Source organism: Rhinoderma darwinii, chromosome 4 (genome assembly GCF_050947455.1).
Source record: "Rhinoderma darwinii isolate aRhiDar2 chromosome 4, aRhiDar2.hap1, whole genome shotgun sequence".
Taxonomy (NCBI): Eukaryota; Metazoa; Chordata; class Amphibia; order Anura; family Rhinodermatidae; genus Rhinoderma; species Rhinoderma darwinii.
In genome coordinates, this window is record NC_134690.1 from 268,397,254 (window position 1) to 268,424,355 (window position 27,102).

Genomic DNA, 27,102 nt, shown 5'->3' on the forward strand with positions numbered 1-27,102 from the left:
TTTTCCTGCTTGACTCGCAAGTTAAAATAGACAACAAAATTCATGTTGTGACATGTAACTGGGTCAATTATGCATTGGATCCTATATTTCTCAAGATTTTAGTGTAACATTGTCAAGAGAAGTGTGAACATTTATGATCTTGAAAGAACATTCCCATTAGAGGCATTCTTAGCCAGGTATGTGCTGTACTAGTCAAAATATCAAGCAGCTACCGTATGAAGGTTTTGGGTATAATTATTCAGTGCTAAAAAACTTACCCTACTAATAAACTCATAGCGGGCATGAAAAATGAACAGAGTTCGTCTTTGTATGGAGAATCACAAAATAGCCAGAAAGTATGTAAATATGCCGAACAGACAGTTCTTTCCATGTCACAGACAGGGACAGCTAAAGTAACTACATTGTCAGAACCTCTACGAGCAACTTTCATACCTCAGGTTCTTGGACAAACACTACATGGACAAAAGTATTGAGACACACCTCTTAATCATTAAGTTCAGGTGTTTCATTTTACCACAGGTGTATAAATACAAGCACTAGCCATGCAGTCTGCGTTTACAAACATTTGTGAAAGAATGGGTCACTCTGAAGACCTCACTGAATTTGAGCGTAGTACTGTAATAGGATGCCACCGTTGCAGCAAGTCAGTTAGTGAAATTTCCTCCCTTCTAGATATTCCACGATCAAATTGTGAGTGGTAATATTGCAAAGTGGAAGCGTTTAGGGACCACAGCAACTCAGTCACGAGGTGGCAGACCACATAAAGTTACAGAGCAGGGACGCCAAGTGCTGAGGTGCAAAGTGAATAAAAGTCTCCAATGCTCTACTGACTCAATAAATGTCGAGTTCCAAACCTCATCTGGCGTTTACATCAGCACAAAAACTGTGCACTGGGAGCTTCATGGCATGGGTTTCTATGGCCGAGCAGCTGCATGCAAGCCTTACATCACCAAGCACAATGCCAAGCGCCGAATAGAGTGGTGTAAAGCACACCGCCATGGTGGATATGTATTCTGTTCAGTGACGAATCTCGCTTCTCTATCTGGCAGTTTGATGAACGAGTCTTGGTTTGGCGAATGCCAGGTGAACTTTACCTGCCTGATTGCATTGTGCCAACTGAAAATTTGGTGGAGGAGGGATAAAGCTATGCGGTTGTTTTTCAGGGGTTGGCCTAGGCCCCTTAGTTCCAGTGAAGGAAATCTGAATGCTTTAGAAGACCAAGACATTCTGGACAACTGTATGCTTCCAACTTTGTGGGAACAGTTTGGGGAAGGCCCTTTTCTGCTCCAGCATGACTGTGCCCCAGTGCACCCCAGTGGTGTGGAAGAACTTGACTGTCCTGCACAGAGCCCTAACCTGTAATGGCCGGAAGGAGGTGAAGGGAAAGTGAGCCCTAATCTACCCACCGCCCTGTCCCTGCCTACTTGCAACGACTCGCCCTAGGCGACGAGGTACAACTGGGCGGCGGTCCCTACGCTGTCTAAGTGCACAGGAAAACAAACAGGGAACATGCAAGGGAAGGGGCAGTAGCCACGGAACGCCACGAGGAAACGGAGCGGCGAACGGACAGTCAGGACCAGGACGAAGTGAGTACACCCAAGCGGGCAAGGAGACAGAAGCAAGCCAGGGGCAAAGCAAAGCAGGTTTAAGCAGAACTGCAGCAAGGCAGAAGCACGGCAGAAGCAGGCTGGAGCAAGCAGCAGTGGGGCCAGGAATCCAAAAGAATTACAAGCACTGAGGGAGAGAACAGGGCAGGTAATAAAGGACAGGGGGCGGAGCTAACTCCGACAGACCAGGCCGCGATAGGCTCTCCCACTCCTGAGCCTGCCACCCTGGTTGGTGGGAGATGGTGTCAGTCGAACAGGTCTGGCCTCAGGTGTGGATTGATTAATCCCAGGAGTATACCTAGATGAAGTACCTGGCAGATCCCTAACAGTACTCCCCCTTTTATGAGGGGCCACCGGACCCTTACTAAGGGGACCCGGTTTAGTGGGGAAGAGAAGGTGGAACCTCCTGATCAATACCCCAGCGTGAACATCACGGGCAGGTACCCAAGTCCTCTCCTCCGGCCCGTATCCTCTCCAATGGACCAGGTACTGGAGGGAGCCCTGGACCATCCTACTGTCCATAATCTTGGCCACCTCGAATTCCACCCCCTCAGGGGTGAGAACGGGAACAGGAGGTATCCTCGAGGGGGACCAGGACGGGGAGCAGCGTTTAAGGAGGGAGGCATGGAAGACGTCATGTATGCGAAATGATGGGGGGAGCTCCAGACGGAAGGATACAGGGTTGAGGACTTCAATGATCTTATAAGGTCCAATAAATCGGGGAGCAAACTTCCTGGACGGGACCTTAAGGCGCAAGTTCCTGGACGACAACCAGACCAAATCCCCGACGACAAACCGGGGGTTAGCAGAACGTCTACTATCCGCCTGAATCTTTTGTGCGCTCTGGGACGCCTCCTAGGTTCTTCTGAACCTGGGCCCAGACGGTGCACAGTTCCCGATGAACATCCTCTACCTCAGGATTATTGGAACAACAAGGGGAGACGGAGGAGAATCTTGGGTTAAACCCGAAATTACAGAAAAACGGGGAGACCCCTGACGAGTTACTGACCCGGTTATTCAAGGAAAATTCAGCAAGGGGAAGGAATGAGACCCAATCGAATTGACAGTCAGAGATGAAACACCTTAAATATTGTTCCAGGGATTGGTTGGTCCTTTCCGTTTGGCCATTAGTTTCGGGATGGAAGGCGGAGGAGAAGGACAGATCAATCTCCAACTTTTTACAAAAAGCTCTCCAAAATAAGGAAACAAATTGTACCCCTCTGTCAGAAACGATATTGACTGGGGCCCCATGGAGACGCAGGATGTGTTTCACAAACAGAGAAGCTAACGTCTTGGCGTTAGGTAGCTTCTTAAGGGGCACAAAGTGGCACATCTTGCTGAAGCGGTCGACTACCACCCACACCACCGACTTGCCCTGAGATGGAGGCAAATCGGTGATAAAATCCATGGAGATATGGGTCCAAGGTCTCTGGGGAATGGGCAAGGAACGTAGTAGGCCCGCAGGTCGGGACCTAGGGGTTTTGGACCTAGCGCAAACCTCACAAGCGGCGACGTAAGCCCTAACGTCTTTAGGCAACCCAGGCCACCAATAGTTTCTGGTAATGAGGTGTTTGGTGCCCAAGATGCCAGGATGACCAGATAGAGCGGAGTCATGGTTTTCCCTGAGTACCCTCAGCCGGTATTGCAGGGGAACAAACAGTTTGTCCCCAGGAACGTTCCCGGGAGCTGCACCCTGATCAGCCGCGATATCAGAAGCTAAATCAGAATCCGTGGCAGAGACGATTATACCAGGGGGTAAAATACAAGCAGGATCCTTCTCAGAAGGAGGATTGGCCATGAAACTACGTGACAGAGCATCAGCCTTCATATTCTTGGACCCAGCCCTATAGGTAACCAAGAAATTAAATCTGGTAAAGAATAGTGCCCACCGAGCTTGTCTAGGATTAAGCCTCCGGGCCGATTCTAGGAAAACCAGATTCTTGTGATCCGTAAGGACCGTTACCTGGTGTCTGGCCCCCTCCAGGAAGTGCCGCCACTCCTCAAAAGCCCATTTAATGGCTAGAAGTTCGCGGTTGCCAATATCATAGTTACTCTCCGTGGGCGAAAACTTCCTAGAGAAGTAAGCACAGGGGCGGAGATGGGTGAGGGAGCTGGTACCCTGGGACAAGACGGCCCCCACTCCCACCTCGGAAGCGTCAACCTCCACAATAAATGGCTCCTCTTGGTTGGGCTGAATCAGCACGGGGGCCGAGATAAAGCACTTCTTGAGGGTCTCAAAGGCCTGGACGGCCTCAGGGGGCCAATGGAGGACATCAGCACCCTTGCGGGTAAGGTCCGTAAGAGGCTTAGCGACGACCGAGAAGTTGGCAATAAATCTCCTGTAATAGTTGGCGAACCCTAAAAAACACTGTAACGCCTTAAGGGAGGCAGGTTGGACCCATTCCGCCACAGCCTGAACCTTGGCAGGGTCCATGCGGAATTCATGAGGAGTGAGGATTTGCCCTAAAAATGGTATCTCCTGTACCCCAAAGACACATTTTTCAGTCTTAGCAAACAGATTATTCTCCCGAAGGACCTGGAGCACCTTCCTGACATGCTCCACGTGGGAGGACCAGTCCTTGGAAAACACCAGTATGTCATCAAGGTACACAACAAGAAAATTACCCAGGTACTCTCTCAGGATTTCATTAATAAAATTCTGGAAGACAGCAGGGGCATTACACAACCCAAAGGGCATGACCAGGTATTCGAAATGACCCTCGGGTGTGTTGAATGCAGTTTTCCACTCATCCCCCTCTTTGATGCGGATAAGGTTATATGCCCCCCGTAGATCGAACTTAGAAAACCATTGGGCTCCCTGAACCTGATTAAAAAGATCCGGAATCAAAGGAAGTGGGTACTGGTTCCTTACGGTGACCTTATTCAGGTTACGATAATCAATGCACGGCCTAAGACCACCATCCTTCTTCCCCACGAAGAAGAAGCCAGCACCTACAGGAGAAGTCGAGGGGCGAATGAAACCCTTGGCCAGGCATTCTTGGATATATTCCCTCATAGCTTTACGTTCAGGACATGAAAGATTAAATATCCTCCCCTTAGGAAGCTTGGCACCAGGCACCAAATCGATAGCGCAATCGTAATCTCTATGGGGGGGCAACACCTCGGAGGCCTCCTTAGAAAACACATCGGCGAAGTCCTGAACAAACTCAGGAAGCATGTTTACCTCCTCCCGGGGAGAAATAGAGTTAACAGAAAGACATGACATAAGACATTCATTACCCCATTTGGTGAGATCCCCAGTATTCCAATCAAACGTGGGATTATGCAACTGCAACCAGGGAAGGCCTAAAACCAGATCAGACGATAATCCCTGCATCACCAGTACAGAGCACTGCTCCAAATGCATGGAGCCAACAAGGAGTTCAAAAACAGGAGTATGCTGAGTAAAATAACCATTAGCAAGGGGAGTTGAGTCGATTCCTACTACAGGGATAGGATAAGGTAAATCAATACAAGGCATCTTTAGAGACATAGCAAATTCCGCAGACATGATATTAGCAGATGACCCTGAATCCACGAAAGCACTGCCCGTGGCAGCCCGGCCAGCAAACGAGACCTGAAAGGGAAGCAAAATTTTATTGCGTTTCACATTAACGGGAAATACCTGTGCGCCCAAGTGACCTCCCCGATGATCACTTAGGCGCGGAAGTTTTCCGGCTTCTTATTCTTGCGCCTGGGACAGGTGTTCAGTAGATGCTTGTCGTCCCCACAGTAGAAGCAGAGACCATTCATTCTGCGAAACTCCCTACGTTGTCGAGGGGACATGGAGGCCCCGAGTTGCATAGGTACCTCCGAGTCCTCCGTGGAGGGGCGAGGAGACGGGACCTCGGGGGGGATCGCAGAAAAGTCAGAGGGGAGCACACTGAAGCGTTCTAGCTGACGTTCCCTGAGACGTCGGTCAAGTCGTACTGCTAGGGCCATAACCTGGTCAAGGGAGTCAGATGAGGGGTAGCTAACCAGCAGATCCTTCAGGGCGTCAGATAATCCTAACCTAAACTGGCACCTTAGGGCCGGATCGTTCCACTGAGAAGCTACGCACCACTTCCTAAAATCAGAACAGTATTCCTCAACCGGTCTCCTACCCTGACGTAAGGTCACCAGCTGACTCTCGGCTAAGGCAGTCCTGTCAGTCTCGTCGTAAATGAGTCCGAGGGCAGAGAAAAAACGATCAACAGAGGAAAGTTCAGGGGCGTCAGGAGCCAAGGAGAAGGCCCACTCTTGGGGCCCTTCCTGGAGTCGGGATATGATGATACCCACCCGCTGGTTCTCGGAACCTGAGGAGTGGGGCTTTAGGCGGAAATACAGTCTGCAACTCTCCCGGAAGGAGAGAAACGTCTTACGGTCCCCTGAGAACCGGTCAGGTAACTTGAGGTCGGGTTCTAGAGGTGAGGTGAGGGGTACTACTAAAGCAGCGTCACCCTGATTGACCCTTTGGGCCAGGGCCTGGACCTGTAGGGAGAGGCCCTGCATCTGCTGGGCCAGGGTCTCAAGGGGGTCCATGATAGCGTCAGCGTAGGAGAAATGGTAGACTAGGTAAGGGCTTGTAATTATGTAATGGCCGGAAGGAGGTGAAGGGAAAGTGAGCCCTAATCTACCCACCGCCCTGTCCCTGCCTACTTGCAACGACTCGCCCTAGGCGACGAGGTACAACTGGGCGGCGGTCCCTACGCTGTCTAAGTGCACAGGAAAACAAACAGGGAACATGCAAGGGAAGGGGCAGTAGCCACGGAACGCCACGAGGAAACGGAGCGGCGAACGGACAGTCAGGACCAGGACGAAGTGAGTACACCCAAGCGGGCAAGGAGACAGAAGCAAGCCAGGGGCAAAGCAAAGCAGGTTTAAGCAGAACTGCAGCAAGGCAGAAGCACGGCAGAAGCAGGCTGGAGCAAGCAGCAGTGGGGCCAGGAATCCAAAAGAATTACAAGCACTGAGGGAGAGAACAGGGCAGGTAATAAAGGACAGGGGGCGGAGCTAACTCCGACAGACCAGGCCGCGATAGGCTCTCCCACTCCTGAGCCTGCCACCCTGGTTGGTGGGAGATGGTGTCAGTCGAACAGGTCTGGCCTCAGGTGTGGATTGATTAATCCCAGGAGTATACCTAGATGAAGTACCTGGCAGATCCCTAACATAACCTCAACCTCATTCAACACCTTTGGGATGTACTAGAATCGTCCAACATTAGTGTCTGACCTCACAAATGCTCTTTTGGATGAATGGGCAAAAATATTCCACAGACACACTCCAAAATCTTGTAGAAAGCCTACCCAGAAGAGTGGAGGCTGTCTTAGTTGCAAAAGGTGGACCAACTCCATATTAATGCCTATGGATTTAGAATGGGATGTCATAAAAGCTCCTGCAGGTATAATGTGTAGGTGTCATAATACTTTTGTCCATATAGTGTATGTGTCTGACATATGGGGAGAGGGATTTTGTTGTTATGTGCAGACACACCTGAATTTATAGCTGTTGAGTAAACTATAGGTTTTAAAGGAGTTATCTGACTTGTGATAAAAACACAAAAATAATTGGTATTCACCTCTTCTTTCCCCCGGCAATCCAGCTGTACGACACGTGACTGCTGAGCTCCCTGATTGGCTGCAGCGGTCACATGTTGACCGATTGCAAACGAAGACCGGGAGGACCACCGGAGCATCAGCGCTGAGTCGCTGGGGAAAGAAGAGGTAGGTAATGATTCTTTTTTCGTTTTATCCGATTTGCGGGTGTTTTTAGAAAAAAAATTCACAAATCAGATAACCACTTTAAGTCAGATAATTTTTCTTTTACCCTTTCTAAGGCCCTGTTCACATCCCAGCGTACATGCTAAATGTGTCCAAACGGTTACATTAGCCCGACAAAGGCAAAAAGTGTGTCCCTTTGGCCTATTTTGATCTGGTATATGTCAGTACACCACAAAATAAGGTATGGAATAGCGTTGTTGACTACATTATTCCATTCAACGAAATCTAGTAAAAACATGTATACCATGCAGTACATGTTTTTTTTTACGTGGGAGCCTATGGTTGATAGATAAGACTGTATGGCATCTATCACAGGCATCCATTTAACGTATATGTCAATCGGATTCCATAGCCTTTGGTGGATGGATGCCATTGTTAGACATCTGTCATAGCCTACGTTTAACGTATATGTCAGGAGCTTTTACCGGCATATACGCTAAACATATGGCTAAAAAAACTTAATGTGAAAGAAGCCTAACTCATCCTATTTCTAAATTAAAACAAACTTAATAAAATTCAAAAAATATTTTATTCCAAAATTGGACAGGCATTCCCACCAAATGTCAAGCGTAGTTTCAGGATCATCATAACAACATAATTTATGTTAATCGTGTGCGATTTTGTCTGCACCCGGTCAGGAGCAGGTCTGCCCTAATAGCGTGTGGAAATTCTGGGTAATCGAAGGGGATCGTGAGAGGACCAGGTCGGTGTGAAAACATGTGTTGAGTAAGGAAGGAAAACAAAGGGCATGTCTGTGTAGTCTGTCGAGCCATGTTAGTGACACCAGTGCCAGGGGAGACAGTTCATTCTTTAAGCATACCCATTGTTCAGTAGTTGAGGATCTAAACCAGTCTGCAACTCTCATGAGAATACCTGATGGTGTTGTTAAAAATTAGGGACCTCTATGTCGCCTGATGACTTAGTGACACAATAATGTCATGCGTGGTCTAGTAGTGCCCTAGATTATTCACGGTCCTAGTTATGCTACCGAAAAGAACGATAGGACAGGTATGGAAACTGTCTAAAATATGTATAGGAAACTTGACAGAACATCTATTTTAATAGCATTTATACAGCCAAACGAAGATAAATGTCTCATATTCATCTAGATCCATAAAGCGTATAATTCATATAGTACAGGTCAAACATTTCTGTGGGAATATGGACTCTCAAGTGCTTGAGTGATCTAGACTTCCATTTGAATAGAAATGTCAAGAAGAGGTGGTTGACCATTTCAGGGTCAAATTAAATTTTGAGAGCTTTGGATTTTGAATAATACGTGATGCTTGAGGACCAGTATTTGATTTTTTTATTTCTTGTGCATACTATAGATTTCTTTGGGATATAGAAATCACCAATGTCACTCTCACACACAAACATCAGAAGGCTAATAGTGAGTCATCCTCTATTTTACAATGTAAAACATATTTTTTCTTTAGAAATACCTTTCTCATTAGACCTCTGCACTGGGTTCTAAGTGCCCCAAGCTAGTGTTCCCCACTTAATAAATTAACTATTGGGAGGAGATTGCCGGTCAGGATTCCTGCTCCTTACTGCCCCATGCAAATCACGTTTGTGCATGTTTTAGTGGGTTTTTTTACACTAATATAGGGCTTTGCTTGGCATACCTGCCAAATCTATAAGCAATTATATCAGATATCTCTTTCCTTGACTTCATTAACTGTTAGCCATAATCATCAACATTAAAAGAAAAAAAATGCTGGAAATAAATCACACTGTGTGTAATGAATCTATATAATATATGAGTCTCACTTTTTGAATTGAATTACTAAAATTAATTTACTTTTTGATAATATTCTAATTCATTGAGAAGGACTAGTATATAAAAAATGTTGAGGGGTATAAAAAAAACAGCAATTTCACCATAGTTTTTTGAGTTTTGCTTTTACGGTGTTCACCATGCAGTATAAATGACATGTTTATTTTGTTCTATGGGTTAGTACAATTACGGCGATGTGGACCTCACAAAATGCTAAGAATGAACTAAAATTCTAGACCATGTATCTTCCTTTTCTAATTTTAAAATAACATTTAGAAATGTATATGTAGTGTATAGGAGTTACACTACTTTTTGCAAATCTGACATGTGTTACTTTATGTGGTAATAACTCCAGAATGCTTTTGCCTATCCAAGCGATTCTGAGATTGTTTTCTCGTGACATGTTGTACTTAATGATACTGAAAAAATTTGGTCGTTAAATTCAATATTTATTTGTAAAAAACACCAAAATTTAGAGAAAATTGTAATGTATCTGCTTGTAAAACAGATCGTAATACCACACAAAATAATTACTAGTTAACATTTCCTATATGTCTACTTTATATTTGCATTGTTTTTTGAACGTCCTTTTATTTTTCTAGGACGTCACAAGGCTTAGAACTTTAGCTGCAATTTCTCGCATTTTCAATAAAATTTCAAAAGGCTGTTTTTTCAGGGACCAGTTCAGTTCTGAAGTGGCTTTGAGGGCCTTATATATTAGAAAGTCCCCATAAATCACCCCATTTTAAAAACTGCACACCTCAAAGTATTCAAAACAGCATTAAGAAATTATTTTAACCCTTTAGGCATTTCACAGGAAATAAAGCAAAGTAGAGGTGAAATTTACAAATTTCTATTTTTTTTTACGAAATTCATTTGTAATACAGTTTTTTCTGTAACACAGAAGGTTTTACGAGAGAAACGCAACTCAATACTTATTGCCCAGATTCTGCAGTTTTTAGAAATATCCCACATGTGGCCCTAGTGTGGTAATGGACTGAAACACCGGCCTCAAAAGCAACGGAGCACCTGGTGGATTTTGGGGCCTCTATTTTATTAGAATATTTTTTAGGCACCATGTCAGGTTTGAAGAGGTCTTGTGGTGCCAAAACAGTGAAAATCCCCTAAAAGTGACCCCATTTTGGAAACTACACCCCTCAAGGAATTTTTTAAGAGGTATAGTTAGCATTTTTAGCCCACAGATTTTTTGCTAAATTTATTGGAACTGGTCTGTGAAAATGTTTTCGTTTTTACAAGGAATAAAGGAGAAAAAGCACCCCAACATTTGTAAAGCAATGTCTCCCAATTACGGCAATACCCAATATGTGGTAATAAAGTGCTGTTTGGACCCACGGCAGGGCTCAGAAGGGAACGAGGGCCATTTGGATTTTGGAGCGCAGATTTAGCTGGAATTGTTTTCGGTGCCATGTCGTGTTTGCAAAGCCATGGAGGGACCATAACAGTGGAAACTCCCCAAAAGAGACCCCATTTTGGAAACTACACCCCTCAAGGAATTTTTCCAGGTGTATAGTTAGCATTTTGACCCTACACGTTTTTTGCTGAATTTATGGGAACTATGCAGTGAAATTGAAAATCGAAATTTTTTCTAATAAAATGTCGTTTTAGCTCAGATTCTTTCATTTTTACAATAGATAAAGGAGAAAAAACACCCCAATATTTGTAAAGCAAACTCTTCTGAACACAGCAATACCCCATATGTGGTAATAAACTGCTGTTAGGACACTTGTCGAAAGTTAGAAAGGACAGCGCGCCATTTGACTTTTGGAGCTTAAGTTTTGCTGGAATGGTTTGCGGCTCCATGTCACATTTGCAAAGCCACTGAGGGGCCAAAATAGTGCAAACCCAGCAAACGTGACCCCATTTGGGAAACTATACCCCTCGTGGAATTTATCTAACGGTATAGTGAGCATTTTGACCCCACAGTTTTTTTGCTGAATTATTGGGATTATGCAGTGAAAATTAAAATCTACATTCTTTCCACTAAAATGATGAATTTTTTTCATTTTCACAAGCAATAAAGCAGAAAAAGCACCCCAACAATTGTAAATCAATTTCTCCCGAGTACGGCAATACCCCATATGTGGTCATAAACTGATGCTTGTATACACCGCAGGGCTCAGAATGGCAGGAGTGCTACTTGGCATGTAGATTTCCGTTGATTGTTTTTTGGCCGCCATGTCGTATTTGCAGAGCCCCTGAGGTACCCGTACAGTAGAAACCCCTGAGAAGTGACTCCATTTTGGAAACTTTACCCCTCAGGGTAATCATCTAGGGGTGTACTGAGCATTTTGATCCCACAAGTGTTTCATAGATTGTATTAGAATGAGGCAGGGAAAATGAAAAATTATTTTTTTTCCCAAAAATATGTAGTTTTGCACCCAATTTTTTTTCCACAAGGGGTAATAGGAGAAAAAACAACACATAATTTGTTACCCAATTTCTCCCGAGTATGGCAATACACCATGTGTGGCCCAAAACTGCTGTTTGGGCACATGGCAGAGCTCAAAATGGAAGGAGTGCCATGTGGCTTTTAGAGCACAGATTTTGATGGACTGGTGTATGGGCGCCATGTCGCATTTGCAGAGCTCCCTTAGGTACCAGAGTAGAGTGTAAAACAATGAGAAGTGACCCCATTTTGTAAACTACACCCCTCAAGGCATTTATCATTTGCCTGGACATATGACAGGGCTTAGGAGTGAAAGGCGCATGTGAGACCTATTTTGGTGATTTTCGCAGCATTAGCCCACAATGGCAGGGCTCTGGGGTCAAATAGTAAAACAAACCCCCAAGTAGTGACTCCCATTTTGGAAACTGCACCCCTGAAGGCATTTTATTAAGGGGTGTAGTTAGCATTTTGACCACACAGGGTTTTTTTTTCTATTAGAAATGAACGCTCAGTGGATGGTGCAAAGTGAAAATTGCAAATTTCCACAGGTATGTGCCAGTTTAGTGCACAATATTTTGTGCCCAGTTTGTGCCACTGAAGACAAATACCTCAAACTGTTAAGCGGGTTCTCCCGGGTATGGCGATGCCATATATGTGGACGTAAACTGCTGCTTGGGCACGCTGCAGGGCTCAGAAGGAAGGTAGCGCCATTTGGCTTTTGGAGCGCAGATTTTGCTTAGTGGTAGTTTTTTTTTGGGGGCTTTGCTGGTATTTCAGTTTATTATGTGGTGGCATAAGTAAGCTGTGCGGAGTATATCAGGGCATAATTAGTGGGTATAATAATTGGGTAAATAAATAATTAACCACAGATGTGTGGCCAGTGTCGCACTGATAAATGGTGCAAGATCTTATCCGCTTTTGGACACTCTGCACATTTTGCATCGCCATATTCTGAGAGCCAGAACTTCTTTATTTTTTCTCCACCGGAGCTGTGCGAGGGCTTATTTGTTGCGGGACAATCTGTAGATTTCATTAGTACAATTTTGGGGTACATGCGATTTTTTGGATCACTTTGTATTTCATTTTTTGGGCAAGCAAGGTGACCAAAAACCTGCAATTCTGATGTGTTTTATCATTTATTTTTTTTACGGCGTTCGCCATGCGCTATGAATGACAATTTTAGTTTATTCTACGGACCGGTACGATTACGGCGATACCATATGTATATAGTTTCTCTTATGCTTTGCAGCGTCTACACAATAAAATCACTTTTGTTTCAAATAATAAATTTTTTGTGTCACCATATTCTGAGAGCCATAACTTTTTAATTTTTCCGTCAAAAAAGCTGTGGGCGGGATTGTTTTTTGCGGGACGGGCTTCAGTTTTTAATGGTATAATTTTGGGGTACATGCAACTTTTAGATCCCTTTTTTTATTCTGTTTTGCGAGGGGTTGTGACTAACAAACAGCGATTCTGGAATAGTTTGTTATTTAATTTTTTTACGGTGTTCACCATACGGGTAAAATAGCATGATATTTTTATAGTTTGGGTCGTTACGGACGCGGGGATACCACATATGTGTACTTTTTTTTATGTTTTTAGTTTTTTCCTATAATAAAAGACTTATTATAGGAAAAAAGGCTGTTGTAGTGTTTTTTAACATGAAACTTATTTTTTTTAACTTTTTTACAACATTTTTATTAACTTGTTTTTACTTTTTTTGTGTCCCACTAGGGAACTTGAAGACATGAAGACCTGTTCGCTATTCTAATACACTGCACTACCTACATAGTGCAGTGTATTAGAGCTGTCAGCGATTCACTGATAGCAAGCCTATTAGGCTTCGCTTCCCGGCGGGGCCTAATAGGCTTCCATACTAGGAAGCGATTGTTAGGCTACGGTTGCCATAGCAACCATCAGAACACCCGCGGTGCCGATGGTTGTCATTAGCAACCATAGGGTGCGATCTAATCACTTAGATGCAGCGATAGCTGCATCTAAGGGGTTAATCGGCTGGATCGGAGCCTAGCTCCGGTCCTGGCCGTTAGAGCACGATGTCAGCTGTGACAAACAGCTGACACCCGCGCCCGTGGCAACCATCGTGGTTGCCGACAGGCTACAAGACACTTCGATGCATCGATCGCGTTGATCGATGCATCGAAGGAGTTAATCGGCCGGATCGGAGCCTAGCTCTGGTCCTGGCCGTTGCAGAGGGGTGTCGGACAGCTGATTACCGGCGGTCAGATGCTGAGCCAGCGCCATCACATACACACGTCATGGAGCTGTGACTGGTCAGTCTGCTTTGACTGACCAATCACAGCGATCGCCGGCAGGAGACCGCTGTGAATGGTCCCCTGCCGTCTTACTGTGCCGATCAACTGTCATAAACAGTTGACGGCACAGTTCTGTCACCTTGTCCTTTGACAGGGTGACAGTTTTTAGCCAGGAAGCACCGGTACGCCCTGGTGCCTTAAAGTACTTCAATGCAGGACGTATCGGTGCGTCCTGGTGCGGTAAGGGGTTAAGTTGTATTTATGATGTTGACATGTTTTCATTCTAGTGCACTTTATTGTTTATGTGCCTGTAAGAAAATGACTTGGAGATTTTGGTCCATGATGGAGCATCTCTAAGATGCTTCTGGATGAGGTGAAGAGAGGAGGCTCTCTTGGAAGAAGCTGAGAAAACGTTTGTGAGGTGAACATTCCATGGACCTCACAACTGAGACTAGGTTACTTGATCACTGGCCTAACCTAGCAGAATTCCTGCAGTTTTCATGCTTTTCTAAAGTTACTAGTTTGGTACCGCGCGGTTGCAGGCAAAGCCGGCTGCCGGAGCACGGCCCGTAAAATGCAAAAGAACGGACATGTTGCATAATTTTTGGAACATTTCTATGGCACGGACACCCATCCATAGCCTGCGGCCAATTTTTATCTTCAGATACAAGGCACTGCCATGGGGGTGGCGTGTGCGCCATCCTATGCGAACCTGTTTCTCAGATTTTAGGAGAGGCAGGTTTTTCATGGGGATGGCGCTCGCGCCGCTGACCATGTGCAGTGCTGGCTTCGCTACATAGACAATATTTTGTTTGTGTGGCAGGGATCGGAGTCCAAGTTTATGAGGTTCATGCAGCAATTGAATGTGAATCAGTGTAATGTCAAATTGACGTACAATTTTCACAGACACAAGATTGCATTTTTGGACATTTCCCTGACCAGTGTGGATTCCTTCAAACGGATGTCTATCGTAAATCAACATCTGTCAACTCAATGCTGCATGCCTCGTCCTTTCACACACTGTCTACAGTTAAAGCCATCCCGGTTGGTCAATTCCTCAGGATGAGGCGGATCTGCTCCACTGACCATCTATTTGAACAACAATCTGCGGATCTTAGATCTAGGTTTGAGAACAGGGGATATAGTAGAAGATCCATTAAGGCAGGATATCATAGAGCCAAAAGAACGATCCGAAGTGATTTACTAAGAACTAAAGCCCGTAGAACAGGAGAAACCGATGTACGATTTATTACTACCTACAACAGCCAATGGGAGAAAATTAGGACAATTTTATGGCGACCTTGGCCCATCTTAACATCCGAACCAGCTCTGGCTCTCTGCCTGGGTGAGAGGCCAATGATGACGGCCAAGAGAAGCAGAAATCTTGGAGATCTCCTAGTGAAAAGTCACTACATGCCGAAAAAAGTGAACTACTTTGGATCACGAGGACAGAGAGTAGGTTGTTACCCCTGCGGTGATTGCATCGCATGTCCTAACATTAGTAGAGCGACAAAATTTGAATCAGTGGATGGGACTAGATCCTTTGACATTAGAGATTACATCTCCTGTAGTACTACACAAGTAATTTATTACGCTGTATGTGGATGTCTGAAGGTCTACATAGGCTTGACATCCAGAGAACGCATAAGGATACGCACAAGAGAACATGTGTGGGATATTGTCGGAGCCTGTGCCATAGACGATCTCACAGAGTTAAAAACCCTGTCAAGGCACTTTAAACTGTATCATGGATGAAATCCAAAATCCCTAACAATTTGTGGTGTTGACCGCATACATTGTGGCATAAGGGGGGGGGGGCAACCTGAAGAAGGTTTTGGCACAGAAAGAGTGCAAATGGATTGTCCAACTAGGCTCTATGACACCATTGGACTCAATGAGAAACTTAGCTTTGCCTCTTTTCTCTAAACAAGTACAACCACCCCACCACCAGAATATGTTTTTTAACCCTTTAATTGTTTTTGTGTCTTGTACTAAATAATATTTTTTTATTAGGTATCTGATGTACCATTTGTCTACATTCTGAGTGCCTGTATATGAGAAATATGAGCTTTGGACCCAGATGACCCCTATATGATGGATTGAGAAAATGTAAATAAATTTGATGTACTGTAACGTGGCTTATTTGATATCCTGTCTTTTCATCCCCTTTACTTGCTTTGGTTTATTTTAATTTTCTGTTTAGTCACTAACTGTCGTTTGTTTTTTTACCAAATGACCTTAAAGGGAAGGCGTCATGAATAAATTATTTTTTTATCATATTGCTTTTAATATAATATTCAAATTTTTTTATGTAATTGTGTTCTCATGTTTTACTTTTTAATGTTTTCAGATTTTTACTTCTCTATGGGGCTGCCATTTTTTTTTCATCTCTGTATGTGTTGATTAACGACACATACAGAGATGGAATATGGCACATACAACCCCATAGAGAATGCGAACGGGAGCCGTTCCATTCTCACTTGCATGCGCTGTCTGTGTGGGAATGGCGCATGCGCCGCTCCCACACAGACCAAGACGAAGCTCGTTTGTAGAGCGAAATCCGGCGCCATTTTCATGTGGACCGGAAGCCGCTGCCGGACTGTAAGATGACGACTTCCGGCCGCGGCTTCCGGCCATATGTTCAACTAAGCGAAGGCGCAAGGAAGAGGAGCGAAGACCAGCGGAGGCGGCGGCAGGAGCAGTTAATTTATGTTCGTGTATGTTCGTGTGTATTATGTTCGTGTGTATTATGTTCGTGTGTATTATGTTTGTGTGATACTGTCTGCTGAGCCCTGTATCTAATCCTCCTAGCACTGTGCAGTCGCTCAGAAAATGGCGGCACACAGTGTAGGAGGTTTGAAGACATTCAAACCCTTCCTTCTCCTGGCACTAGCCAGAAGAAGGGAGGGGGGATTGTGTGAGGACACTAGAGGAGAGTGTGTCCACCCCAAATTTGCAGCATACATCAATGAGGTTGCTTTACCACAGTGACCATGCTGCAATTTTGGGAACTACTCCCTCTAGTGGCCAGCACATGGAAATGTTATAAATTTGAATCTAATTTATAATATTTCCTGACTTGTGAAAAAATTAAAACAATGTGTAATCACTTAAATACTAATTGTTTAACAGAAAAAAAAAAAAATATTTCTAGCGACACATTCCCTTTAATTGTTGTTGTTTTTTTGAGCACACATATAACTTTTTCGATGTAAGGTATATGTGTGATATCATGTCGATATTTATATTCTATTAGACCCCTCCAAATTTCACACTATGACCTCATCAATTAGTGTAATAAAATTTGTCTCATGAGGTCTAATATATTTGATATTGCATCACATGTTGCACTTATTAACATTCTTTTTTCACTAGTTACTGAGTTTTATAAATATAATCTGGGGGATTATTTTGCTTTTCCCCGTCTTTTTTTCTGAATTTTACGTTCACTTAATAACTGCGCACCGTTTATCACCTTTTGGCAAACATATGCCATACTTATTGGATATCATCGGGTTTTAATTTTGGGGATACATGAAATGGGCGGGGTTCGCTACGTTACCAGTGTTTTAACAACATGGTACTCACGTTTTCCCTGTCCCAGCTGTCCTATGGGGTGCGAACTCTGTGTTCACGTGACCGGGTGGTTTGCTGGCTTCGTCCTTACCTCCTATAGTGCGGTGCGCATGTCTGGAATTCCTGGTACACGTCAGGAACCCGGAAGTGCGCCGCGGCACTGGAGGCTCGATGTGGGGCATGCCACACTTCCGGTCGCGTCGGCGGACATGCTCCGAGATTCCATGGACGCTAAAAAGGAACAGAGAACACCTGGGCACTGTACTATTTACGGTCAGACTACAATAAAACACTATACACCCCCTGAGGAAGCAGACATCGCGAAAGGCGCGTCGGGGTTCGATACAAGGTATCCAGGCTTCAGGATTACTGATATGGGTAAGGTTCCTAACTACCCACCGGACTATTATGCCCTTTACTTATGGGTATCTACATGAGGAATATTTGTTTTTAAGACAACATACCTCCCATTTCATATATCCTTAATGTAAGGAATATAGTGCACTATTTATTGCCATATATATTTCGATAACCTGTTTACCTGTATTTATAATATTATAGTCTCTGCATTCATGTACCTTTTTAAAGTGTTTGTTTTATATGTGTAATTAATAAAATTTGCTATCTTTTATATACACCTGGCTTTGTACTCCGCTTTTTCTGTGCATATTGGAGTTGTCTTTGCATTACAAGGGGGAGGGTGTCCCTTAGGGACATTACCTAGTCCATTACTTCTCTGCATAAGGTGTTTATTGAATTATAATAGTACTGAATGGGTCCGTAATTGTGGGAAGGCCTGTTAGCCACCATGATCCACACAGAGAGCACAGTCAGCAACCATTTTGTGGGCCTCTGCCTTTCCCATCCATTCTCATGTCTCATGCTCGTTCATATGGATAGAACACCATTTACTATACCTTATATAAAGTACATCTCTGCCTTTTATGACTATGTGATTTTGAAATACAAAATTTTGTGCTGATTTATTTCTAAATATATTTTTAAATCCGTGGGAGTTTGTGTTTTTAGATACAGAGCTGCAACCCCACTGCATAAACATAGATTTAAAACAAAACATGTTGGCTGCATTCAGCCGCCACTAGAGTGGGCTTGGGCAAACACTGAGAAGGGGTGAAAAAAGGGCACTATGCAACAAGAAAATGACGTGGGTTAAGTATAAGTACAAGAGGGATGTTCTTATATTGACCACAATACACGCTAATGGCAGCACCCCATCCCTGTTCAAGGTACCAGTACAGTGACCTTCAAGCCAGATTGCATCCTTTTGCCGTGCTTTTGTGGGTTGGTGTGGGCACAACATATTGGGCACTGAAATGATATGTATATCTGTGGAAAAATTGAAATTTTCACTTTGTAACATCCATTGCACACTAATTTCTTGAAAACACCTGTGCTATCAAAATGCTTACTACACCCTAGAATAATTCCTTAAAGGGGTTTAGTTTTCAAAATGGGGTCACTGCGCAGGGAGTTCCACTGTACTAGTACATCAGGGGCTCTGCAACTGTGAGGTGGCGCCCAAAAAAACATTCCAGCAAAATCTGCGCTCAAAAGACCATTTGGCCATGTGCCTAAACAGCAGTTTATGATCACATGTGAGGTATAACCATACTCCGGATAAATTGCATTAAAAATTGTGGAGTGCTTTTTCTCATATTATAATCGTAAAAATGAAAAATTTTGAGCTATAAAACTAATATAATTAGGAAAAAATTATTTTTGATTTTCACAACCCTTTTCTAATAAATGTCATGAAACATCTGTGTAATCAATATGCTCACTATGACCCTAGATAAATTCTTTGAGGGTTGTAGTTTGGAAAATGGCTTATTTTTGGGGGTGTTTTTTATGTTTTGGCACCCCAAGGCCACTGCAAACCCGAAATGGTGCCTAAAAAATATACTAATAAAAAGGAGGTTCTAAAATCCACAAGGTGCTCCTTCATTTCTGAGACTTCTGTTTGAATGATGTAGCACATTAGGGCCACATAGATTATATTTCTAAAAACTGCAGGGTAATTAATATTAAGTTGTATTCATGTGTTAACACATGCTGTATTACAGGAAATAATTTCAACAGCTGCAGAAAAAAAACTAACATTTTGAAATTTCACCTCTACTTTGCTTTAAAGGCAATGTACACCTTTGTAAGGAAAACATTTTTTTATTAACTGAATGAATTTTGGGTTTAAGCAACTTCCAAATTCACTTTTCTTAAAAATGATTACAGCTCCTATGTATTCTGTAGACATAGAAGCTGTATTATTCTCTCTCAGCCGAATCCATCAGTTCAGCTGAACTGATGGCTCGGCTGAGAGCGGATGCTGCCTGCCTCTGACACACAGGATCCCCCTAATATCGATCATATCTAACTTAGATGTGATCGATATTAGGTGGATATTGTGTGTCAGAGACAAGACCCGCTCTCAGTCGAGCTCTCAGTTCAGCTGAACTGATGGATTCGGCTGAGAGAAACTATATCTTAAAATTGTTAAAAAAAAGTTGGTTAGGCTGTGTTCACATCAGCGTTCCTTTCCGCTGAGGGGTTCCATTGGAGGTTTCCGTCGGGTTAACCCCTCAACGGAAAGGCAAACTGAAAACAGTCAACTGCGCTATTGATTCAGTCAAAACGACGGAACACTGTCAGAACGGTGGCAAACGGAAACCAATAGCTAGGTTTCCATCACCATTGGGTTAAATCGAGAGGGAAACAGAAGCTAAGTATTCAGTTTGCCTTTCCGTTGAGGGGTTAACCCAACGCAAACCTCAGACGGAACCCCTCAACGTAAGGGCAACGCTAATGTGAACAGGCCCTATAAAACACAAAATACAATTAAATTAATAAAAAAAAATTGCTTACAAAGGTGTACATAGCCTTTCATTTAATAGCCTTTTTAGGTGTATCACCTAAAAAGATAGCAAACTTTCTATATGCTGTTTTTAATACTTTGAAGAGTGCATAAAAAAATATATTTTGTAAATTTCCCTGCAAATGTAAAAAATTGCTGCTAAACTTATAAGCCTTCTAACATCCTAAAAACAATAAAGGGACGTTTAAAAAATTATGCAAAAATAAAGTAGATGTTTGGCATATGTTCCTTATTAACTATTTTGTATGGTATGATTATGTGTCTAAGGCTAAGTTCACACGGAGTATTTTGGGGGAGGAATATCTGCCTCAAAGCTCCAAACGGAATTTTGAGGCAGATATTCCTCCCCCAAAATACTCCGTGTGAATAGCAATTATCGCGCCGTTTTTCGCCCGCGGCCATTGAGCGCCGCGGGCATAAAACACGCTTTCTCCTGCCTCCCATTGAAGTCAATGGGAGGTCGGACGCGGAAGCGCCCGAAGATAGGGCATGTCGCTTCTTTTTCCCGCGAGGCAGTTTTACTGCTCGCGGGAAAAAGACGCCGACGCCTCCCATTGAAATCAATGGGAGGCGTTCTCGGGCCGTTTCTGCCGAGTTTTGCGACGCGGTTTCCGCGTCAAAAAACTCGGCAAAAGACCCCGTGTGAACATAGCCTTACAAGCAGATAAATTTATTTATTTTTATACATTTTGGTGTTTTTCACAAATAAACATAATGTATCAACCAAAATTTACCAATAACATAAAGTGTAATGTGTTATCAAAAAAAACAATTTTGGAATCACTTGGATGAGTAAAAGCATTATATTCCCACATTAAGTGATACGTCAGATTTGAATTATGGAGCTGTCATTGAGGCCAAAACTGGCTTTGATGGTAACGGGTTAAATCTATTTATACACAGGGTATTTTGAGCTCTGTATAAAAAAAAAAAGCAGAACAACAAATCAGGGGTGTAGCTAAAGGCTCAAACTTCTCACGGCCCGCAGCTTTCAGCTGCATCATTGGGTCTTCTAACTGACCCAACGATGCAGCACTAGCAGCCAGGGGCGTCACTAAGGACTTAAGGGCAGATAGTCCCAATACCCCAGCAAAAAAATAAATGTGTGCGCAAGTATGTATATGTGTATATATAGGTGACAGCATATCTATAGCACTACGACCATATACAGTGAAGGAAATAAGTATTTGATCCCTTGCTGATTTTGTAAGTTTGCCCACTGTCAAAGACATGAACAGTCTAGAAATTTTAGGCTAGGTTAATTTTACCAGTGAGAGATAGATTATATTTAAAAAAAAAAAAAAATCACATTGTCAAAATTATATATATTTATTTGCATTGTGCACAGAAAAATAAGTATTTCATCCCTTTGGCAAACAAGACTTAATACTTGGTGGCAAAACCCTTGTTGGCAAGCACAGCAGTCAGACATTTTTTGTAGTTGATGATGAGTTTTGCACACATGTTAGATAAAATTTTGGCCCACTCCTCTTTGCAGATCATCTGTAAATCATTAAGATTTCGAGGCTGTCGCTTTGCAACTCGGATCTTCAGCTCCCTCCATAAGTTTTCGATGTGATTAAGGTCTGGAGACTGGCTAGGCCACTCCATGACCTTAATGTGCTTCTTTTTGAGCCACTCCTTTGTTGCCTTGGCTGTATGTTTCAGGTCATTGTCGTGCTGGAAGACCCAGCCACGAGCCATTTTTAATTTCCTGGTGGAGGGAAGGAGGTTGTCACTCAGGATTTGACGATACATGGCTCCATCCATTCTCCCATTGATGCGGTGAAGTAGTCCTGTGCCCTTAGCAGAGAAACACCCCCAAAACATAATGTTTCCACCTCCATGCTTGACAGTGGGGACTGTGTTCTTTGGGTCATAGGCAGCATTTCTCTTCCTCCAAACACGGCGAGTTGAGTTAATGCCAAAGAGTTCAATTTTAGTCTCATCTGACCACAGCACCTTCTCCCAATCACTCTCAGAATCATCCAGATGTTCATTTGCAAACTTCAGACGGGCCTGTACATGTGCCTTCTTGAGCAGGGGGACCTTGCGGGCACTGCAGGATTTTAATCCATTACGGCGTAATGTGTTACCAATGGTTTTCTTGGTGACTGTGGTCCCAGCTGCCTTGAGATCATTAACAAGTTCCCCCCATGTATTTTTTGGCTGAGCTCTCACCTTCCTCAGGATCAAGGATACCCCACGAGGTGAGATTTTGCATGGAGCCCCAGATCGATGTCGATTGACAGTCATTTTGTATGTCTTCCATTTTCTTACTATTGCACCAACAGTTGTCTCCTTCTCACCCAGCTTCTTACTTATGGTTTTGTAGCCCATTCCAGCCTTGTGCAGGTCTATGATTTTGTCCCTGACATCCTTAGAAAGCTCTTTGGTCTTGCCCATGTTGTAGAGGTTAGAGTCAGACTGATTAATTGAGTCTGTGGACAGGAGTCTTTTATACAGGTGACCATTTAAGACAGCTGTCTTTAATGCAGTCACCAAGTTGATTTGGAGCGTGTAACTGGTCTGGAGGAGGCTGAACTCTTAATGGTTGGTAGGGGATCAAATACTTATTTCTCTGTGCACAATGCAAATAAATATATATAATTTTGACTATGTGATTTCCTGTTTTGTTTTTTTTTTTATATAATCTATCTCTCACTGGTAAAATTAACCTAGCCTAAAAATTCTAGACTGTTCATATCTTTGACAGTGGGCAAACTTACAAAATCAGCAAGGGATCAAATACTTATTTCCTTCACTGTAGCTATGGATAGGATTAGATACAGTGGCTCAGCAGACAGTATCACACATGATTGGATTAGATACAGTGGCTCAGCAGACAGTATCACACATGATAGGCTTACATATAGGGCCCATATTGCTGACGTTGCTGGTCCAGCGCTGGACCAGGAAAGGTAAGAATAATAATTGTTTTGCTTTTTTATGTGTTTCTAATTATTTTCGTATGTTTGTGCTTTTTTACAGGTTCGGATGCTGTTCAGATTCGAAGACTACTTCGCTGATGGCGTTTTTTTTATTCTCAATAAAATGGTTAACGAGGGTTGTGTGCGTTTTTTTATTTCAATAAAATATTTTTTCTATGTCCTTGTATTTTTTTAAACTTTATAACTACCGCCTTAGTAATGGCCACTGGCTGATTGACAGCGTCCATTACTAAGGCGGAGCCTACTGTTAGCCAGTGAAAAGGTTAACACTAACCCTCCCTCTGAAGGAGCGGTGCTGCGGTGGCAGCGGCTGCCATGCGGTGCTGCAACCGATAGAGTAGGGACCCACTTTGAAAGAGGTCGCTGTGAAGTGGCAAGTGGGTTTATACAGTTTGATCAAAATGTTAACAAAGAACCTCATGTTCATGTTTATAAATTATGCCTAGCGGCTCAGATGAACGAATATATTGTGGATGTGCGGTCCATGACTAGTTTCTCACAATGCTGACATTATATAGTCTATCCTCCTTAATTTATTTTTTTACTTGGCACCAGCACTCCATACATTTGATCCAGCTGGTTTTAATTTAGGAATGACCTCATAAGTGTTTCTGATCTTGCTTGTTCTCTCAGTTGGCCACTGGGGGCGCATGGTAAGGTGAGCTTATTCCATCTGTTCACATGTTGTGGTGCTGTGGGGTGGCGTCTGTTGCTGTAGTGCTGCACTTGTGGAGGGACCTGGTCCAGAACCAAGGAGGCTTGGCACAGTCTGATAGCATGGGTGCTTTTGGGACCCTGGGTTGCTCCCTCTGCAGGAGCGGTGCTACGTTGGCAGGGGGCACCATGCAGTGCTGCAACCGATAGAGTAGGGACCCACTTTGAAAGAAGGCGCCGTGAAGTGGCAAGTGGGCTTATACAGTTTGATCAAAATGTTAACAAAAACCTCATGTTCATGTTTATAAATTATGCCTAGCGGATCAGATCAACGTATACATTGTGGATGTGCTGTCCATGTCTAGTTTCTCACAATACTGACTAACCATCCCACTATTACCCCTGTACCCACCGCCTCCAGGGGTATTGGTAAGACACGGGTATGATCCAGTACCCGACCATCTGTAGTGATGGACAGGTACTGGGGCGACCGCAGGCTAATATTAATATGCCGGGAAAGGTCAGAGACAGTGGCCTTTCCAACCCTGGTAATGCTAGCCTGCTCCTGCTATGTTGTATCTGGCTAGTTATGAAAAATGGGGGGGACCCCACATCGTTCTATCCACTTATTTATTTATGTTTTAAAAAATTGACGTGGCGTCCCCCCATTTTTCATAACCAGCCAGATACAACATAGCATAGCTATCATTACATATGGTCGGGTACTGGATTGTACCCAGATCTTCATTGCACCCCTGGTAGCTGTGGGTACCGGGGTAATAATGGGGATTAGTGTTATACTCTGCACCGGCTAACACTAAACCCGCCTTCGTAATGGACGCTGCCAATCACTAAGGAGGTAGAAATCACTAAGGAGGTAGAAATAAAGTTAAAAAAATCATACAAGGACATAAAAAAAATATTTTATTGAAAAAAAAACACACAACCCTTGATAACCATTTTATTGATAATAAAAAAAAAGCCGTCATCGAAGTAGTCCTCAAATCTGAAGTAGTCCTCTAATCCGACGTAATCCAACAACCGAACCTGTTAAAAGACACAAACACAAAAAAAACACATTAGTAATACATGTGGTAGGCCCATGTGCATGTGCGATACTGTCGGTTGGACCCTGTATCTAAGCCTATCGTGTGGTAGGCTTAGATACAGGGCTCATTAGACAAAATCACACATGGGCCATGTATCTAAGCCTACAATGTGTGATCCTGTCTCATGGCTCCTGTATCTAAGCCTACCACATGATATGCTTAACGGGGTTAACCAGTCCCTAAACAGCAGGATAGGCCATCAATAGCTGATGGGTCGGGGTCCGACTCCCGGGACCCCCGCCAATCAGCTGTTTTGAAGGGGTGCTTCACCTTCATTTCCTTTTTATTAATGCGGTGCGGGGGGGGGGGGCATTCCAGGTGTGGCATTTGCAATTGAAAGCTGTTGCTGTGAACCCAGAAAGTGAGGTCAAAGAAGCTCTCAATGCAAGTGAAATGGACCTTCGTTAGGCAGAAAAAAAAAGAAGAAATCCATCAGAGAGATAGCACAAACGGTAGGGGCAGCCAAATCAACAGTTTGGTACATTCTTAAAAAAAAAAAGAGTGCACTGTTGATCTCGTGAACTCCAAAAGGCCTGGACGTCCACGGAAGGCAACAGTGGAGGATGATCGCAGAGAACTTTCCATGGTGAAGAAAAACCCCTTCACAACATCTACCGAAGTGAAGAACACTCTCCTGGAAGTAGGTGTATCAGTATCTAAGTCTACTATAAAGAGAAGACTTAACGAGAGCAAATACAGAGGGTTCACCACAAGGTGCAAACCATTAATCAGCCTAAAAAATAGAAAGGCCAGATTAGACTTTGCCAAACAGCAGCTAAAGAAGCCAGCACAGTTCTGGAACAGCATTGGACAGATGAAACTAAGATCAACCTGTACCAGAATCATGGAACGGGAAAAAAGTATGGAGAAGCTTGAAAAGGCTCATGATCCAAAGCACACCACATCCTCTGTAAAACATGGTGGAGGCAGTGGGATGGCACGGGCATGCATGACTGCCAAAGGCACTGGGTCACTAGTGTTTATTGATGATGTGACTCAAGACAGAAGCAGCCGGATGAATTCTGAAGTGTTCAGGGATATACTTTCTGCTCAGATTTAACCAAATGCAGCAAAGTTGATTGGCTGTCGCTTCACAGTACCGATGGACATTGACCCAAAACATACTGCAAAAGCAACCCAGGAGATTTTAAGACAAAGAAGTGGAATATTCTGCAATGGCCAAGTTAATCACCGTCGAGCAAGCATTTCACTTTGCAGAAAGACTCACAAACAAGCAACAACTGAACACAGCTGCAGTAAAGGCCTGGTAAAGCATCACAAAGGAGGAAACCCAGCATTTGGTGATGGCCATGGGTTCCAGACTTCAGGCAGTCATTGCCTGCAAAGGAGTCTCTACAAAGTTGCGATTCCTAAATGTTTCTGTAATGGCAGGAAGGAGGTGAAGGGAAAGTGAGCCCTAATCTACACACCGCCCTGTCCCTGCCTACTTGCAACGACCCGCCCTGGGCGGCGGTCCCTACGCTGTCTAAGTGCACGGGAGAACAAACAGGGAACACGCAAGGGAAGGGGCAGTAGCCCACGGAACGCCACGAGGAAACGGAGCGGTGAATGAGTAGTCCGGACCAGGATGAAGTGGAGTATACCCAAGTGAGCACGGAGGAGGAAGCAAGCCAGGGGCAAAGCAAAGCAGGTTAAGCGGAACTGCAGCAAGGCAGAAGCAGGCTGGAGCAAGCAGCAGTGGGGCCAGGAATACAGAAGAATTACAAGCACTGAGGAGGAGAACAAGGCAGGTAATAAAGGACAGGGGGTGGAGCTAACTCCGACTGACCAGGCCGCGATAGGCTCTCCCACTCCTGAGCCTGCCACCCTGGTTGGTGGGAGATGGTGTCAGTCGAACAGGTCTGGCCTCAGGTGTGGATTGATTAATCCCAGGAGTATACCTAGACGTAGTACCTGGCAGATCCCTAACAGTACTCCCCCTTTTATGAGGGGCCACCGGACCCTTACTAAGAGGACCCAGTTTAGTAGGGAAGAGAAGGTGGAACCTCCTGATCAATACCCCCGCGTGAACATCACGGGCAGGTACCCAAGTCCTCTCCTCCGGCCCGTATCCTCTCCAATGGACCAGGTACTGG